Source organism: Taudactylus pleione, unplaced genomic scaffold (assembly GCF_031769625.1).
Source record: "Taudactylus pleione unplaced genomic scaffold, aTauple2 ptg000277l, whole genome shotgun sequence".
In the NCBI taxonomy this organism is placed as follows: domain Eukaryota; kingdom Metazoa; phylum Chordata; class Amphibia; order Anura; family Myobatrachidae; genus Taudactylus; species Taudactylus pleione.
This window is the reverse complement of record NW_028284679.1, coordinates 2,544,818-2,563,646: the sequence shown is the minus strand read 5'-3', so window position 1 is coordinate 2,563,646 and position 18,829 is coordinate 2,544,818.

The window sequence follows — 18,829 nt, the reverse complement described above, 5'->3', positions numbered from 1 at the left end:
TGCTGCCTACAGTATAGCACATATGGGGGTCTTATCCATCGCTTACTGCTGCCTACACTATAGCACATATGGGAGTCTTATCCATCGCTTACTGCTGCCTACAGTATAGCACATATGGGAGTCTTATCCATCGCCTACTGCTGCCTACAGTATAGCACATATGTGGGTCTTTTCCATCGCCTACTGCTGCCTACAGTATAGCACATATGGGAGTCTTATCCATCACCTACTGCTGCCTACAGTATAGCACATATGGGGGTCTTATCCATTGCCTACCGCTGCCTACAGTATAGCACATATGGGGGTCTTATCCATCGCCTACTGCTGCCTACAGTATAGCACATATGGGAGTCTTATCCATCGCCTACTGCTGCCTACAGTATAGCACATATGGGGGTTTTATCCATCGCCTACTGCTGCCTACAGTATAGCACATATATGGGATCTTATCCATCGCCTACTGCTGCCTACAGTATAGCACATATGTGGGTCTTATCCATCGCCTACTGCTGCCTACAGTATACCACATATGGGGGTCTTATCCATCGCCTACTGCTGCCTACAGTATAGCACATATGGGAGTCTTATCCATCGCCTACTGCTGCCTACAGTATAGCACATATGGGGGTCTTATCCATCGCCTACTGCTGCCTACAGTATAGCGCATATGGGAGTCTTATCCATCGCTTACTGCTGCCTACAGTATAGCACATATGGGGGTCTTATCCTTCGCCTACTACTGCTGCCTACAGTATAGCACATATGTGGGTCTTATCCATCGCCTACTGCTGCCTACAGTACAGCACATATGGGAGTCTTATCCATCGCTTACTGCTGCCTACAGTATAGCACATATGGGGGTCTTATCCATCGCCTACTGCTGCCTACAGTATAGCACATATGGGAGTCTTATTCATCGCTTACTGCTGCCTACAGTATAGCACATATGGGGGTCTTATCCATCGCCTACCGTTGCCTACAGTATAGCACATATGGGGGTCTTATCCATCGCTTACTGCTGCCTACAGTATAGCACATATGGGAGTCTTATCCATCGCCTACTGCTGCCTACAGTATAGCACATATGGGGGTGTTATCCATCGCCTACTGCTGCCTACAGTATAGCACATATATGGGATCTTATCCATCACCTACTGCTGCCTACAGTGTAGCACATATGTGGGTCTTATCCACCGCCTACTGCTGCCTACATTATACCACATATGGGGGTCTTATCCATCGCCTACTGCTGCCAACAGTATAGCACATATGGGAGTCTTATCCATCGCCTACTGCTGCCTACAGTATAGCACATATGGGGGTCTTATCCATCGCCTACTGCTGCCTACAGTATAGCGCATATGGGAGTCTTATCCATCGCTTACTGCTGCCTACAGTATAGCACATATGGGGGTCTTATCCATCGCCTACTACTGCTGCCTACAGTATAGCACATATGTGGGTCTTATCCATCGCCTACTGCTGCCTACAGTACAGCACATATGGGAGTCTTATCCATCGCCTACTGCTGCCTACAGTATAGCACATATGGGGGTCTTATCCATCGCCTACTGCTGCCTACAGTATAACACATATGGGAGTCTTATCCATCGCTTACTGCTGCCTACAGTATAGCACATATGGGGTCTTATCCATCGCCTACTGCTGCCTACAGTATAGCACATATGGGGGTCTTATCCATCGCTTACTGCTGCCTACAGTAAAGTGCATATGGGAGTCTTATCCATCGCTTACTGCTGCCTACAGTATAGCACATATGGGGGTCTTATCCATCGCCTACTACTGCTGCCTACAGTATAGCACATATGTGGGTCTTATCCATCGCTTACTGCTGCCTACAGCATAGCACATATGGGAGTCTTATCCATCGCTTACTGCTGCCTACAGTATAGCACATATGGGGGTCTTATCCATCGCTTACTGCTGCCTACAGTATAGCACATGTGGGGTCTTATCCATCGCCTACTGCTGCCTACAGTATAGCACATATGGGAGTCTTATCCATCACCTACTGCTGCCTACAGTATAGCTCATATGGGGGTATTATCCATCGCATACCGCTGCTTACAGTATAGCACATATGGGGGTCTTATCCATCGCTTACTGCTACCTACAGTATAGCACATATGGGAGTCTTATCCATTGCCTACTGCTGCCTACAGTATAGCACATATGGGGGTGTTATCCATCGCCTACTGCTGCCTACAGTATAGCACATATATGGGATCTTATCCATCGCCTACTGCTGCCTACAGTATAGCACATATGTGGGTCTTATCCATCGCCTACTGCTGCCTACAGTATACCACATATGGGGGTCTTATCCATCGCCTACTGCTGCCTACAGTATAGCACATATGGGAGTCTTATCCATCGCCTACTGCTGCCTACAGTATAGCACATATGGGGGTCTTATCCATGGCCTACTGCTGCCTACAGTATAGCGCATATGGGAGTCTTATCCATCGCTTACTGCTGCCTACAGTATAGCACATATGGGGGTCTTATCCATCGCCTAATACTGCTTCCTACAGTATAGCACATATGTGGGTCTTATCCATCGCCTACTGCTGCCTACAGTATAGCACATATGGGAGTCTTATCCATCGCTTACTGCTGCCTACAGTATAGCACATGTGGGGTCTTATCCATCGCCTACTGCTGCCTACAGTATAGCACATATGGGAGTCTTATCCATCACCTACTGCTGCCTACAGTATAGCTCATATGGGGGTATTATCCATCGCATACCGCTGCTTACAGTATAGCACATATGGGGGTCTTATCCATCGCTTACTGCTACCTACAGTATAGCACATATGGGAGTCTTATCCATTGCCTACTGCTGCCTACAGTATAGCACATATGGGGGTGTTATCCATCGCCTACTGCTGCCTACAGTATAGCACATATATGGGATCTTATCCATCGCCTACTGCTGCCTACAGTATAGCACATATGTGGGTCTTATCCATCGCCTACTGCTGCCTACAGTATACCACATATGGGGGTCTTATCCATCGCCTACTGCTGCCTACAGTATAGCACATATGGGAGTCTTATCCATCGCCTACTGCTGCCTACAGTATAGCACATATGGGGGTCTTATCCATGGCCTACTGCTGCCTACAGTATAGCGCATATGGGAGTCTTATCCATCGCTTACTGCTGCCTACAGTATAGCACATATGGGGGTCTTATCCATCGCCTACTACTGCTTCCTACAGTATAGCACATATGTGGGTCTTATCCATCGCCTACTGCTGCCTACAGTATAGCACATATGGGAGTCTTATCCATCGCCTACTGCTGCCTACAGTATAGCACATATGGGGGTCTTATCCAACGCCTACTGCTGCCTACAGTATAGCACATATGGGAGTCTTATCCATCGCCTACTGCTGCCTACAGTATAGCACATATGGGGGTCTTATCCATCGCCAACTGCTGCCTACAGTATAGCACATATGGGAGTCTTATCCATCGCTTACTGCTGCCTACAGTATAGCACATATGGGGGTCTTATCCATCGCCTACTACTGCTTCCTACAGTATAGCACATATGTGGGTCTTATCCATCGCCTACTGCTGCCTACAGTATAGCACATATGGGAGTCTTATCCAATGCCTACTGCTGCCTACAGTATAGCACATATGGGGGTCTTATCCATCGCTTACTGCTGCCTACACTATAGCACATATGGGAGTCTTATCCATCGCTTACTGCTGCCTACAGTATAGCACATATGGGAGTCTTATCCATCGCCTACTGCTGCCTACAGTATAGCACATATGTGGGTCTTTTCCATCGCCTACTGCTGCCTACAGTATAGCACATATGGGAGTCTTATCCATCACCTACTGCTGCCTACAGTATAGCACATATGGGGGTCTTATCCATCGCCTACCGCTGCCTACAGTATAGCACATATGGGGGTCTTATCCATCGCCTACTGCTGCCTACAGTATAGCACATATGGGAGTCTTATCCATCGCCTACTGCTGCCTACAGTATAGCACATATGGGGGTTTTATCCATCGCCTACTGCTGCCTACAGTATAGCACATATATGGGATCTTATCCATCGCCTACTGCTGCCTACAGTATAGCACATATGTGGGTCTTATCCATCGCCTACTGCTGCCTACAGTATACCACATATGGGGGTCTTATCCATCGCCTACTGCTGCCTACAGTATAGCACATATGGGAGTCTTATCCATCGCCTACTGCTGCCTACAGTATAGCACATATGGGGGTCTTATCCATCGCCTACTGCTGCCTACAGTATAGCGCATATGGGAGTCTTATCCATCGCTTACTGCTGCCTACAGTATAGCACATATGGGGGTCTTATCCTTCGCCTACTACTGCTGCCTACAGTATAGCACATATGTGGGTCTTATCCATCGCCTACTGCTGCCTACAGTACAGCACATATGGGAGTCTTATCCATCGCTTACTGCTGCCTACAGTATAGCACATATGGGGGTCTTATCCATCGCCTACTGCTGCCTACAGTATAGCACATATGGGAGTCTTATTCATCGCTTACTGCTGCCTACAGTATAGCACATATGGGGGTCTTATCCATCGCCTACCGCTGCCTACAGTATAGCACATATGGGGGTCTTATCCATCGCTTACTGCTGCCTACAGTATAGCACATATGGGAGTCTTATCCATCGCCTACTGCTGCCTACAGTATAGCACATATGGGGGTGTTATCCATCGCCTACTGCTGCCTACAGTATAGCACATATATGGGATCTTATCCATCACCTACTGCTGCCTACAGTGTAGCACATATGTGGGTCTTATCCACCGCCTACTGCTGCCTACATTATACCACATATGGGGGTCTTATCCATCGCCTACTGCTGCCAACAGTATAGCACATATGGGAGTCTTATCCATCGCCTACTGCTGCCTACAGTATAGCACATATGGGGGTCTTATCCATCGCCTACTGCTGCCTACAGTATAGCGCATATGGGAGTCTTATCCATCGCTTACTGCTGCCTACAGTATAGCACATATGGGGGTCTTATCCATCGCCTACTACTGCTGCCTACAGTATAGCACATATGTGGGTCTTATCCATCGCCTACTGCTGCCTACAGTACAGCACATATGGGAGTCTTATCCATCGCCTACTGCTGCCTACAGTATAGCACATATGGGGGTCTTATCCATCGCCTACTGCTGCCTACAGTATAACACATATGGGAGTCTTATCCATCGCTTACTGCTGCCTACAGTATAGCACATATGGGGGTCTTATCCATCGCTTACTGCTGCCTACAGTATAGCACATATGGGGTCTTATCCATCGCCTACTGCTGCCTACAGAATAGCACATATGGGGGTCTTATCCATCGCTTACTGCTGCCTACAGTACAGCACATATGGGGGTCTTATCCATCGCTTACTGCTGCCTACAGTATAGCACATATGGGGTCTTATCCATCGCCTACTGCTGCCTACAGTATAGCACATATGGGGGTCTTATCCATCGCTTACTGCTGCCTACAGTATAGCGCATATGGGAGTCTTATCCATCGCTTACTGCTGCCTACAGTATAGCACATATGGGGGTCTTATCCATCGCCTACTACTGCTGCCTACAGTATAGCACATATGTGGGTCTTATCCATCGCTTACTGCTGCCTACAGTATAGCACATATGGGAGTCTTATCCATCGCTTACTGCTGCCTACAGTATAGCACATATGGGGGTCTTATCCATCGCTTACTGCTGCCTACAGTATAGCACATGTGGGGTCTTATCCATCGCCTACTGCTGCCTACAGAATAGCACATATGGGGGTCTTATCCATCGCTTACTGCTGCCTACAGTACAGCACATATGGGGGTCTTATCCATCGCTTACTGCTGCCTACAGTATAGCACATATGGGGTCTTATCCATCGCCTACTGCTGCCTACAGTATAGCACATATACGGGGGTCTTATTCATCGCCTACTGCTGCCTACAGTATAGCACATATGGGGGTCTTATCCATCGCCTACTGCTGCCTACAGAATAGCACATATGGGGGTCTTATCCATCGCTTACTGCTGCCTACAGTACAGCACATATGGGGGTCTTATCCATCGCTTACTGCTGCCTACAGTATAGCACATATGGGGTCTTATCCATCGCCTACTGCTGCCTACAGTATAGCACATATATGGGGGTCTTATCCATCGCCTACTGCTGCCTACAGTATAGCACATATGGGAGTCTTATCCATCGCCTACTGCTGCCTACAGTATAGCACATATGGGAGTCTTATCCATCGCTTACTGCTGCCTACAGTATAGCACATATATGGGGGTCTTATCCATCGCCTACTGCTGCCTACAGTATAGCACATATGGGAGTCTTATCCATCGCCTACTACTGCCTACAGTATAGCACATATGGGAGTCTTATCCATCGCCTACTGCTGCCTACAGTATAGCACATATGGGGGTCTTATCCATCGCCTACTGCTGCCTACAGTATAGCACATATGGGGGTCTTATCCATCGCCTACTGCTGCCTACAGTATAGCACATATGGGGGTCTTATCCATCGCCTACTGCTGCCTACAGTATAGCACATATGGGAGTCTTATCCATCGCCTACTGCTGCCTACAGTATAGCACATATGTGGGGCACCTGCTACTGTACTTAAACATCAGAACTCATTTCTCTTATGCCAAGTGCGCTGTTTGGAGGAAGAAGCAAATTATTACATGTTGGAACAGTGCTTCTTTTATATATATATACCTATTATGTTATTTGATGTTATAGATTAACTCCTTCAAGTGTCTTGCATTTTTTATGAGGATATGTCTAATATAAATTATATTATATATTATATTATATTTTTGTGCTTTTAATGAAAAAATTCCAAAACCAAAACTGAAATTGAACCGCAACACTTGAGGGTGGTTTTGCCAAAACCAAAACAAGACAATGATCTAGAACCAAAACCAAACCACGGGGGTCCGCGCACATTTCTGACCTATAGGTGAAAGCAGTGATGTGACTTACCGTATTCAGCACGAGGCAGCAGAACAGGAGCAGTAATGGCAGCCGGGATATTGTATACCTCATGCTGGGACGCAGTTGTACGCTCACCAGTGTCAGTCAGTGTGATGGGACAGGACGAGAGGATATCACAGGCACGGGAGGGTCATTTGAATAGCAAACATTGGGGATCCATCCAGATTTCAAATAATGACGGGGAGAGATTGGGTTTTGGCTCACTATCATTGGGTGTAATCTCATGGGGTGTCTCCTGGGTCTTAGTGTCGGTATCACCCTTGTGTCAAGCTCTAAAGGAACAGCTGTATTGTGTTTAAAGGAATTATACATCTAAAACACATGATGGTTTATATAGAAGAGCCGGTAACTACGTTCATAGACTGTAATGTGAACCTTTCCATACCTTGACAGATACTGAGAGATTTCCCAGTGCCTGTACATTTGCCCCTTGTGTCTGATGTCCGCGTGTTCTTACAGCTCCCTCTGACATTCTCCATTTAACAAGTAGCAGCGATAGTAATGATTTTATGTTGCTGGTTATTGCAGTCACCTTCTGTCACCAAAATGTATCATTACAACTTTGCCAGGGCAGCTGACGTTTAAAGGAAGAGACCACAAACCCGAGGGGGCCTGGGGGGGTGTTATTATTATTATCATTTATTTATATGGCGCCACAAGTGTTCCGCAGCGCCTTACAAAGTACATAAACAAATAGATTGATTTACAGTGACTTACAGTACAATACATTACAATACAATACAATACAATACAGGACATGGATAATATACATTGCTACATTCGTGACCATAACACCCAGATAAGCAACAATGCACAGCAACCAAGTGTTAGGTGCCCTGGTAGAGAGTAAGAAGTAGATGAAAGTAGAGTAAGGAGAAGTACAAGAGGATAGAGGGCCCTGCTCATAGGAGCTTACATTCTAAGGGGGAGGGGCAGACAACAGATGGGGTAGGCAGGGAGGAATGAGTATGTAGCAGCAAGTTAAGATGAGAGCTGGAAGGCCTTGGGTATGGGTATGATATCCCGGCTGTCGGGATGCCACTAATCAGAATACCGACAGCGGCATCCCGACAGCCGTAGGAGTCAACGGTGAGTATTTTCTTACCCACTCCTCTAACCCCTACCCTAACCCACACTTGCCGGTACCTAACCCTAACCCTCCCCCTCTAGTGCCTAAACCTAACATCCCCCTCCCCGCACCCTTAGCCTAACACCCCCTCCCCGCACCCTAAACCCCCGGTGCCTAAACCTAATCTCCCCCCTAGTGCCTAAACCTAACCTCCCCCTCTCCGCACCCTAATACTAACCCTCCCTCCCCTAGTGCCTAACCCCGCTACCTAATGCCACCCTCCCCCTGCACCCCGATACTTACCTTTGAGATGCAGACGGTTGGGATACTGGTGCCGGGATCCCGACCTGTCGGGATTTTGGCGCCGGTATTAAGACCGTCGGCATCCCGCACACCAGGATGCCGACTACATCCCGCTGGGGGCACTTGAGACAGGGAACTGCCCATGGTCAAAAACTAAGAGCATACTGCAGTACCATCATACACAGGGCAGTTTTCAAGTAGGTGGTAAATATTTAAGAGGCAGTCAAACAAATGTCATCATAAAAGGAATATTTATTTAACATGTACCAAAATGTAATACAAATGCAGAAAACGTCCTAGTGTCCACCACACGTAGACAGAGCATCTAAGTCAGTGGTGTCAATCTCGGGCCCTCCAGCTGCAGTTGAACTAGACATCCCAGCATGCAGTGCCACAGTTTTGCTATTAGGGCATGCTAAAACTGTGGCAGGGCATGCTGGGATCTGTAGTCCCACAAAAGCTGAAGGGCCCGAGTTTGACATCACTGATCTAAGTGATCGCCATACAGTGAAGAGAGCATTCCAGTGACTGCGTACAGTACACAGAGCATCCCAGTAACTGCCATACAGTACAGAGATCTTCTAAATAATCACCATACTGTAAAGAGAGCATTCCGGTCACTGCCATTCAGTATACGGAGCATTGTTTTAAATCTTTGATATCAATGAAAGCATGTAGATAAGGTATAGTGCATACTGTATATATAAATGTATACCTATTTAAAGTTAAATAATAATGCAAAAAGAATGTCTGCGCTCTGTGATATACAATCAGGTGCATAAATATTGGGACATTGACAGAATTTTCATATTTTGGCCTCTATTCACCACCACAATGGCTTTAAAATGAAACAAACAAGATGTGCTTTAACTGCAGACTTTCAGATTTAATTTGAGAGTAATTACAGCCAAATCAGGTGAACGGTGTAGGAATTACAACGGTTTCTATATGTGCCTCACACTTTTTAAGTGGCCAAAAGTAATGGGACAAACTAAACAATCCTAAATCTAACTTTCACTTTTTAATACTTTGTTGCAAATCCTTTGCAGGCAATTACAGCCTGAAGTCTGGAACGCATAGACATCACCAGACGCTGGGTTTCATCCCTGGTGATGCTCTGCCAGGCCTCTACTGCAAATGTCTTCAGTTCCTGCTTGTTCTTGGGGCATTTTCCCTTCAGTTTTGTCTTCATCAAGTGAGATGCATGCTCAATCGGATTCAGGTCAGGGGATTGACTTGGCCATTGCATCACATTCCACTTTTTAGCCTTAAAAACTCTTTGGTTGCTTTTGCAGTATGCTTGGATCATTGTCCATCTGCGCTGTGAAGCGCAGTCCAATGAGTTCTGAAGCATTTGACTGAATATGAGCATATAATATTGCCCGAAACACTTCAGAATTCATTCTGCTGCTTTTGTCAGCAGTCACATCATCAATAAATACAAGGGAACCAGTTCCATTGGCAGCCATACATGCCCACGCCATGACACTACCACCACCATGCTTCACTGATGAGGTGGTATGTTTTGGATCATGAGCAGTTCCTTTCCTTCTCCATACTCTTCTCTTCCCATCACTCTGGTACAAGTTGATCTTTGTCTCATCTGTCCATAGGATGTTGTTCCAGAACTGTAATGGCTTTTTTAGATGTTGTTTGGCAAACTCTAATCTGGTCTTCCTGTTTTTGAGGCTCACCAATGGTTTACATCTTGTGGTGAACCTTTTATATTCACTCTTGTGAAGTCTTCTCTTGATTGTTGACTTTGACACATATACACCTACCTCCTGGAGAGTGTTCTTGATTTGGCCAACTGTTGTGAAGGGGTTTTTCTTCACCAGGGAAATAATTCTTCTCATCCACCACAGTTGTTTTCCGTGGTCTTCCGGGTCTTTTGGTGTTGCTCCAGTGCGTTCTTTCTTTTTAAGAATGTTCCAAACAGTTGATTTGGCCACACCTAATGTTTTTGCTATCTCTCTGATGGGTTTGTTTTGATTTTTCAGCCTAATGATGGCTTGCTTCACTGATAGTGACAGCTCTTTGGATCTCATATTGAGAGTCGACAGCAACTGATTCCAAATGCAAATGTCACACCTAGAATCAACTCCAGACCTTTTACCTGCTTAATTGATAATGAAATAACAAGGGAATAGCCCACACCTGTCCATGAAATAGCTTTTGAGTTGATAGTCCCATTACTTTAGGCCCCTTAAAAAGTGTGAGGCACATATAGAAACCGTTGTAATTCCTACACCGTTCACCTGATTTGGATGTAATTACCCTCAAATTAAATCTGAAAGTCTGCAGGTAAAGCACATCTTGTTTGTTTCATTTCAAAGCCATTGTGGTGTTGAATAGAGGCCAAAATATGAAAATTATGTCAATGTCCCAATATTTATGCACCTGACTGTATCTGTTTAGACTATGGACATCGCAGAACACAGAGAGGAGCTGTCTGAGGGTCTGAATAACACATTTCCGCTGTCATCCATTGCGTCCAGCAGGGAATATCCAGTCATGGAAGGGTAATTGTGATGTCATATTTATACAAAAGTCGCTGTCGTCTATAGTAATTGTTCTACTTTACCAGTTGTAGTAATCTGATCTTTTCCACTCTGAGATGTGCGAGGGTGAGGTGAGGACACCTGTAGTATCCTGTTATCACGCTAATAGCAGTGTTTACAAAATGTCTTTTTACTATACTTTTTTTACTATAAATACTGAGGGGCCTATTCATCATCCTATAAATAACGATTTTAACACAATTTTTACATAAATATGTGTTTTGCCTCATTCATCAATCTTGTATATCACTGATATCTCCTGGTTACAGTCCTGCCATGATAGTTTCCATGATGTAGAAATTATGCTATTCATCGACTTCCGAAAATCATTTATTTTCGGAAATCGACTGTGTAACTTTACGCCATTTTTTTTCCAGATCACTTTCCGCTGTCCTCTCACTGCCCAAAGCTCAGTGGCCAGAGACTACAGCCCTCCTGAGCCCAGCTCCTGCCCGCAGCCTCCATCCCTCCGGTGCCCAGCTCCAAACGGCACCTGGCACACAGCACGAAGCCGCCCGCAGCTGGTGCAGACACTTCATCCCCCCGCTGGCCGCGTCCACATGTTTGCCCCCTTATAGCCGCTTGTTACAGTCCATTCCTCCTGTATCATTATTTTACAGCCGGGCAGGATGGGGGAACAGAGGATGCGGGGGAGGGGGGCCGGACCCGCTGCCGGGTGACAGATCCCTCTCTAGCCGGGCAGACCAGCAGCTTCAGTATGAAAGCTGGGCAGTTGTGGCCAAGGGGATCTGCTTGGTGCGGTGACACAGGGTTAGGGCAGAACCACCGCTGGCAGATCCTGGATGGACTGGGCAGCGGGGGCAGTGGAAAACACCGCCGGGGGACAGATCTTGCAGTTGCTAGCTTCCTGGTGGGAACACCTGTGGCTGCAGTTTCCAGGGCCATAGAGAGACTGGCCGTGCCGGGGTAAAGGAGGGGGCATGGCCTAATCATGGGAGGCGTGACCACGCCCCCTTGAAAAAAAAATAAAAAATAACACTTTTGTAAGCCCCCCAGCCCGGCGCTAAGCAGAGGGGGGGCGCGATCAGTGTGATCGCTCCCCCCCACAGTCATAGGAGACTGCTCCGGCTGCTGCAGCAGCCGCGAGCAATCTCACACGGCAGCCCAGCACAAGTTGTGTGCTGGGCTGATGTGAGGGAGGGGGCGCTACGCTGGACCCAGGCCCCGCCGGGCCCCTCTAGGAAGCCTGGGCCCGGGTAAACTGTACCCGCTCCCACCCCCTCTCGGCGCCCATGTGCGTGGATATATCCTGGATGGAGTGGCCACAGGGGGACTGATCCCTGGCAGTGCAAAGCTATGGAGAGGACGGCAGTGGATTCAGGTAGGGAAAAGTATCTATTTTCCGAAAAGCTGTCATCTCAAAAATGACAGCTTATCGGAACAGATAGTTATGGAGAGGAGGAATGATGGATTTCCCAGGTAATTAGGTAGAACTCCATGCGATAATGAATAGGCCCCTGAGTCCTACACACTTACAGTAAATGAAAACATTGCTAATGATATAATGCAGCAGGTAGAATAAGTCATTTTTAACAGATCTGAAAACTTATAATTATAATTACTGACTAAAGATGGTTAGAGAGGAAGAGAACATCTCATTATTCTTTGTATTGTGCAAAAAATGAGTCACTAAACATTTCTACATCTCTGTCAATGGCAGCGTCACTATGTTGTTTATGGGGTTTGTATAAGCCCCTCTGTCCTTCCCTGTCTCTGCCATTATCTCCCACTCCTCTGTCTGCACCAGCCTCTCTGCACTTCCCTGTCTGCCAGTCTCTCTCCCCTTCCATTGTCTGCACCAGCCTCTCTGCCCTTCCTCAGTTTGCACCAGCCTCTCTCCCCTTCCTATCTACACCAGCCTCTCTGCCCTTCCTCTGTCTGCACTTCCTCTGTCTGCACCAGCCTCTCTGCCCTTCCTCTGTCTGCACCAGCCTCTCTGCCCTTCCTCTGTCTGCACCAGCCTCTCTGCCCTTCCTCTGTCTGCACCAGCCTCTCTCCCCTTCCTCTGTCTGCACCAGCCTCTCTGCCCTTCCTCTGTCTGCACCAGCCCCTCTGCCCTTCCTCTGTCTGTACCAGCCCCTCTGCCCTTCCTCTGTCTGTACCAGCCTCTCTCCCCTCCCTCTGTCTGCACCAGCCTCTCTGCCCTTCCTCTGTCTGCACCAGCCCCTCTGCCCTTCCTCTGTCTGTACCAGCCTCTCTGCCCTTCCTCTGTCTGCACCAGCCTCTCTCCCCTTCCTCTGTCTGCACCAGCCTCTCTGCCCTTCATCTGTCTGCACCAGCCTCTCTGCCCTTCCTCTGTCTGCACCAGCCCCTCTGCCCTTCCTCTGTCTGTACCAGCCTCTCTGTCCTTCCTCTGTCTGCACCAGCCTCTCTGCCCTTCCTGTCTGCACCAGCCCCTCTGCCCTTCCTCTGTCTGTACCAGCCTCTCTGCCCTTCCTCTGTCTGCACCAGCCTCTCTCCCCTTCCTCTGTCTGCACCAGCCTCTCTGCCCTTCCTCTGTCTGCACCAGCCTCTCTGCCCTTCCTCTGTCTGCACCAGCCCCTCTGCCCTTCCTCTGTCTGTACCAGCCTCTCTGCCCTTCCTCTGTCTGCACCAGCCTCTCTGCCCTTCCTGTCTGCACCAGCCTCTCTGCCCTTCCTGTCTGCACCAGCCCCTCTCCCCTTCGTCTGTACCAGCCTCTCTGCCCTTCCTCTGTCTGCACCAGCCTTTCTACACTTCCCTGTCTGCCAGTCTCACTCCCCTTCCACTGTCTGCACCAGCCTCTCTGCCCTTCCTCAGTTTTCACCAGCCTCTCTACCCTTCCTCAGTTTGCACCAGCCTCTGCTCTTACTGTCTTCACCAGCCTCTGTACCCTTCCCTTCTGTGCCATTATCTTTTGTCTTTCCTGTGTCTGCACCAGACTCTCTTCCCTTCCTCTGACTGCACCAACCTATCTGCCGTTCCTGTCTACACCAGCCTCTCTGCCCTTCCTCTGTCTGCACCAGCCTCTCTGCCCTTCCTCTGTCTGCACCAGCCTCTCTGCCCTTCCTCTGTCTGCCAGTCTCTCTGCCCTTCCTCTGTCTGTACCAGCCTCTCTGCCCTTCCTCTGTCTGCACCAGCCTCTCTGCCCTTCCTCTGTCTGCACCAGCCTCTCTGCCCTTCCTCTGTCTGCACCAGCCTCTCTGCCCTTCCTCTGTCTGCACCAGCCTCTCTGCCCTTCCTGTCTGCACCAGCCTCTCTGCACTTCCCTGTCTGCACCAGCCTCTCTGCCCTTCCTGTCTGCACCAGCCCCTCTCCCCTTCGTCTGCACCAGCCTCTCTGCCTTTCTCTGTCTTTACCAGCCTCTCTGCCCTTCCTCTGTCTGCACCAGCCTTTCTACACTTCCCTGTCTGCCAGTCTCACTCCCCATCCACTGTCTGCACCAGCCTCTCTGCCCTTCCTCAGTTTTCACCAGCTTCTCTCCCCTTCCTCAGTTTGCACCAGCCTCTGCTCTTACTGTCTTCACCAGCCTCTGTACCCTTCCCTTCTGTGCCATTATCTTTTGTCTTTCCTGTGTCTGCACCAGACTCTCTTCCCTTCCTCTGACTGCACCAACCTATCTGCCGTTCCTGTCTACACCAGCCTCTCTGCCCTTCCTCTGTCTGCACCAGCCTCTCTGCCCTTCCTCTGTCTGCCAGTCTCTCTCCCCTTCCACTGTCTGCACCAGCCTTTCTGCCCTTCCTAAGTTTGCACCAGTTTCTGTACCCTTCCCTTCTGTGCCATTATCTCTTGTCTTTCCTGTGTCTGCACCAGCCTCTCTGCCCTTCCTCTGTCTGTTCTTCCTCTGTCTGCAGCAGCCTCTATGCCCTTCCTCTGACTGCACCAACCTGTCTGCCCTTCCTGTCTACACCAGCCTCTCTGCCCTTCCTGTCTGCATCAGACTCTCTGCCCTTCCTCTGTCTACACCAGCCTCTTCCTCTGTCTGCACCAGATTCTCTGCCCTTCCTCTATCTGCACCAGCCTCTCTGCCTGCACCAGACTCTCTGCCCTTCCTCTGACTGCACCAGCCTCTCTGCCCTTCCTCTATCTGCACCAGCCTCTCTGCCCTTCCTCTGTCTGCACCAGACTCTCTGCCCTTCCTCTGTCTGCACCAGACTCTCTGCCCTTCCTGTGTCTGCACCAGACTCTCTGCCCTTCCTCTGTCTGCACCAGCCTCTCTGCCCTTCCTCTATCTGCACCAGCCTCTCTGCCCTTCCTCTGTCTGCACCAGACTCTCTGCCCTTCCTCTGTCTGCACGAGACTCTCTGCCCTTCCTCTGTCTGCACCAGCCTCTCTACCCTTCCTGTCTGCACCAGCCTCTCTGCCCTTCCTGTCTGCACCAGCCTCTCTGCCCTTCCTGTCTGCACCAGCCTCTCTGCCCTTCCTCTGTCTGCACCAGCCTCTCTGCCCTTCCTCTGTCTCCCCTTTGTCTGCACCAGCCTCTTTGCCCTTCATTTCTCCACCAGCCTCTCTGCCCTTCCTCTGCCTGCACTTCCTCTTTGCACCAGACTCTCTACACTTCCCTGTCTCTGCCATTCTCTCTCCCATTCCTGTCTGCACCAGTCTCTCTTCCTTTCCTCTGTCTGCACCAGCTTCTCTGCCCTTCCTCTTTGTACCAGACTCTCAACATTTCCCTGTCTCTGCCATTCTCTCTCCCATTCCTGTCTGCACCAGCCTCTCTGCCCTTCCTGTTTGCACTAGCCTCTGCTCTTACTGCCTTCACCAGCCTCTGTACCCTTCCCTTCTGTGCCATTATCTCTTACCTCTCTGCTCTTACTCTATCTTCTCTAGGCTCTCTGCCCTTCCTGTCTACAACAGCCTCTGTCCTTCCTTTGTCTGCCCTTCATCTGTCTACACCAGCCTCTCTGCCCTTCCTCTGTCTGCACCAGCCTCTCTGTCCTTCCTCTGTCTTTACCAGCCTCTCTGTCCTTTCTCTGTCTGCACCAGCCTCTCTGTCCTTTCTCTGTCTGTACCAGCCTCTCTGCCCTTCCTCTGTCTGTACCAGCCTCTCTGTCCTTCCTCTGTATGTACCAGCCTCTCTGCCATATCCTCTCTGCAATGAGAAGCGATAAAACCTGATAATTTATAAATATGCCTCTGAGTCAGATGCAGGATACTCTTGGTAATGCAGATTACTGGTGAGTCAGATGCAGTTAAATGGATTGCACTGGTGATATGCTGAAGCAATACTGAGCAGGTTTTCTGGATAGCACCAGAGCAGATAGCAAAACAGTTGATAGCATCTGGGAAAGCCGTACCTCAGCGACACAGGGAAACCAGTAGCCCAAGAAGCAGAATCCAGTAGAATGAAAATGTAACCAGAAGTACAGGAATCTGACAGGATGATCTGGCACAGAAGTAACTGTGGAGCAGGTTTAAATAAAACAGTCACAGGTGCAGCCCATAGCTGCTGGTTCAGGTAATTAACACAGGCTTCTAGTATCACCAAACAGCATATGGAACCAGACTGGCTGGAACATTGTGGAGTAGCACCAATGAAGAGAGCAGCACCACTGGTGGAGCAGTGGTACTGCAGCGGATCATGACATCCGGTCTGTCAGTCTTTCCCCCTCTTCTGTCTCTACCAGTCTCTATGCCTCTGTGTGCCACTTCCCCCCTTTGTGTACCTGTGCATCTCTGCCTCCTCTTTGTGTGTGTTTGCTCAATTTCTTCCCCCTTCTTTGTCTGCTTTTGCATGTGCACCTGTCTCTGCATGCCGAGTGTATCTTCCCCCCATTTGTGTGTCTCTGTCTCCTTTTACAAAAAATATTGTACCTGATTGTGTGTCGTCTGCCAAGCGATCACAAGTGTGAAAGTCTACAGCAGCCAGATTTTGCTGAGCAACTGAATAGTAAACTTTTCATACATTGCAGCAGGTCCTTTTCCGGTAGTGCCAGTCAGTTCATACTACATAGTATAAATCCCCAACACTATGTTATTATAATATTCAAGTACTTTAACATATTGATGCAGGTGGACAGGTGTCGCTCACAGGGCACAGAGGAAATTTTTGTTATTCTGCCTTTTTATACAGTATTTTGTATGGATGTAGGAAGACGCAGGTCAATGTAATGCTTTCAGACACAGATATTATGTACATTATATAGTTTATTACAGGAGGAAAGCTAGAATTTCATGGATGCCTCTCTATACTATAATAAATCCCACACCATTATATATATATATATAGATATATATATATATATATATATATATATCCAGGGCAGCACAGATGGTGTAATGGTTAGCGCTACTGCCTCACAGCACTGAGGTCATGGGTTCAATACACACTACAGCCCTAACTGTGTGGAGTTTGTATATTCTCCCTGTGCTTGCGTGGGTTTCCTCCCACACCCCAAAATTATACTGATAGGTTAATTGGCTCCCCACAAAATCAACCATAGTGTGTATGTGTGTGAGCATGTGATAGGGAATATAGATTGTAAGCTCCACTGGGGCAGGGACTGATGTGAGTGGCCAAATATTCTCTGTACAGTGCTGCGGAATATGTGTGCGCTATATAAATAACTGGTAATAAATAAATAAATGTAGATCCCTAGTATAGAGTATACATTACATTTTGTATTTTAAAATGTGAATTGAGTGACTGCCACCTTGAGGTTACATGTGGTACTGCATATTTTGGACAATAGTTTTCCCTTTGGCGATTCCAAGCACCTATATGTCCCCCTAAAGGTGCCTACACACTAGGCAATATTTTACACGATCCGCCCCATTCCGATGCATCGGAATGAGAGATCGTGTAAAATATGTCCTAATCGTGAGTGTCCACTCACGATCACGATGCTGCTGGCAGGCAAGATCTGACAATCACAGTCGCCATGCACTGGCATAGTTAGGATGCACGATAGATCGGGGGTCAATTTGGACAATTTTTAATACCAATTCGTGCCCACGACTGCTGGGGAGCTGCCAGGGGAGAAATCAGACACGATATGGCATCGCTTAGTGTGTAGGCGCCTTAACCCATCACTGCATTGTCAGCCATAGGCTACCGCGGGCTCTTTGCACTTTTCCTCAGCAGTTGCATGAAGTGGAAGTGTCACGTGTATAGGAACATACACAGGTTCTCCTTATGTCTTATCGCCTTCAGTTCTGAAAATCTTCTGGGGCTCATCATGTTCTGGAAATAATACAACCTGCCATACATGTAATATATTTTATTAATATCCTGCTCAGAGAAACGCACAGTACATGTGTCACTATCATGTGTCATTATTGTATTGTGTTATTACATACAACAGTTGCGCATCGCGGCATGGGTGGGGCGATGGCGTGCGTGTGCGTATATGTATGTATGTATGTGCATGCCCTATACTTAAATGGAGTAAACGCCGGCTGTGACTCGTCACAGCCTGGCTCGTGCTGCGCTATGTCGCAATGCTTGTGCTCCTGCGCGTCCATGGCGGCAACAACGAGCGTGGCTACATCTGTACTGTATGTAGTTAGAAAGGTTCATTCATGTATAAACAGCGCTTGGAAGGTACAAAGGGCCTGATTCAGACCCACTCGCAAGCGGCTGTCCGCTCGCAAGTGGGTCGATGGTGTGCACTGCACATGCGCACAACGGCGGGAGCTACGTCGTGCGCATGCGCCAGACGCGACGAGCGAAGGACTTTCCTTCGCTCGTTGTGTCTGATCAAAGGGGGCGTGCTGTCGATGTTGATTGACAGCACGCCCCCATTGGTGGGTGTGCCGGGGGCGTGCCTCCCTGACGGGGCGTTCCCAAGGGAACGCCTACCGTCAGAAGCCGGCCCACTGACATCACTAGTGATGTCA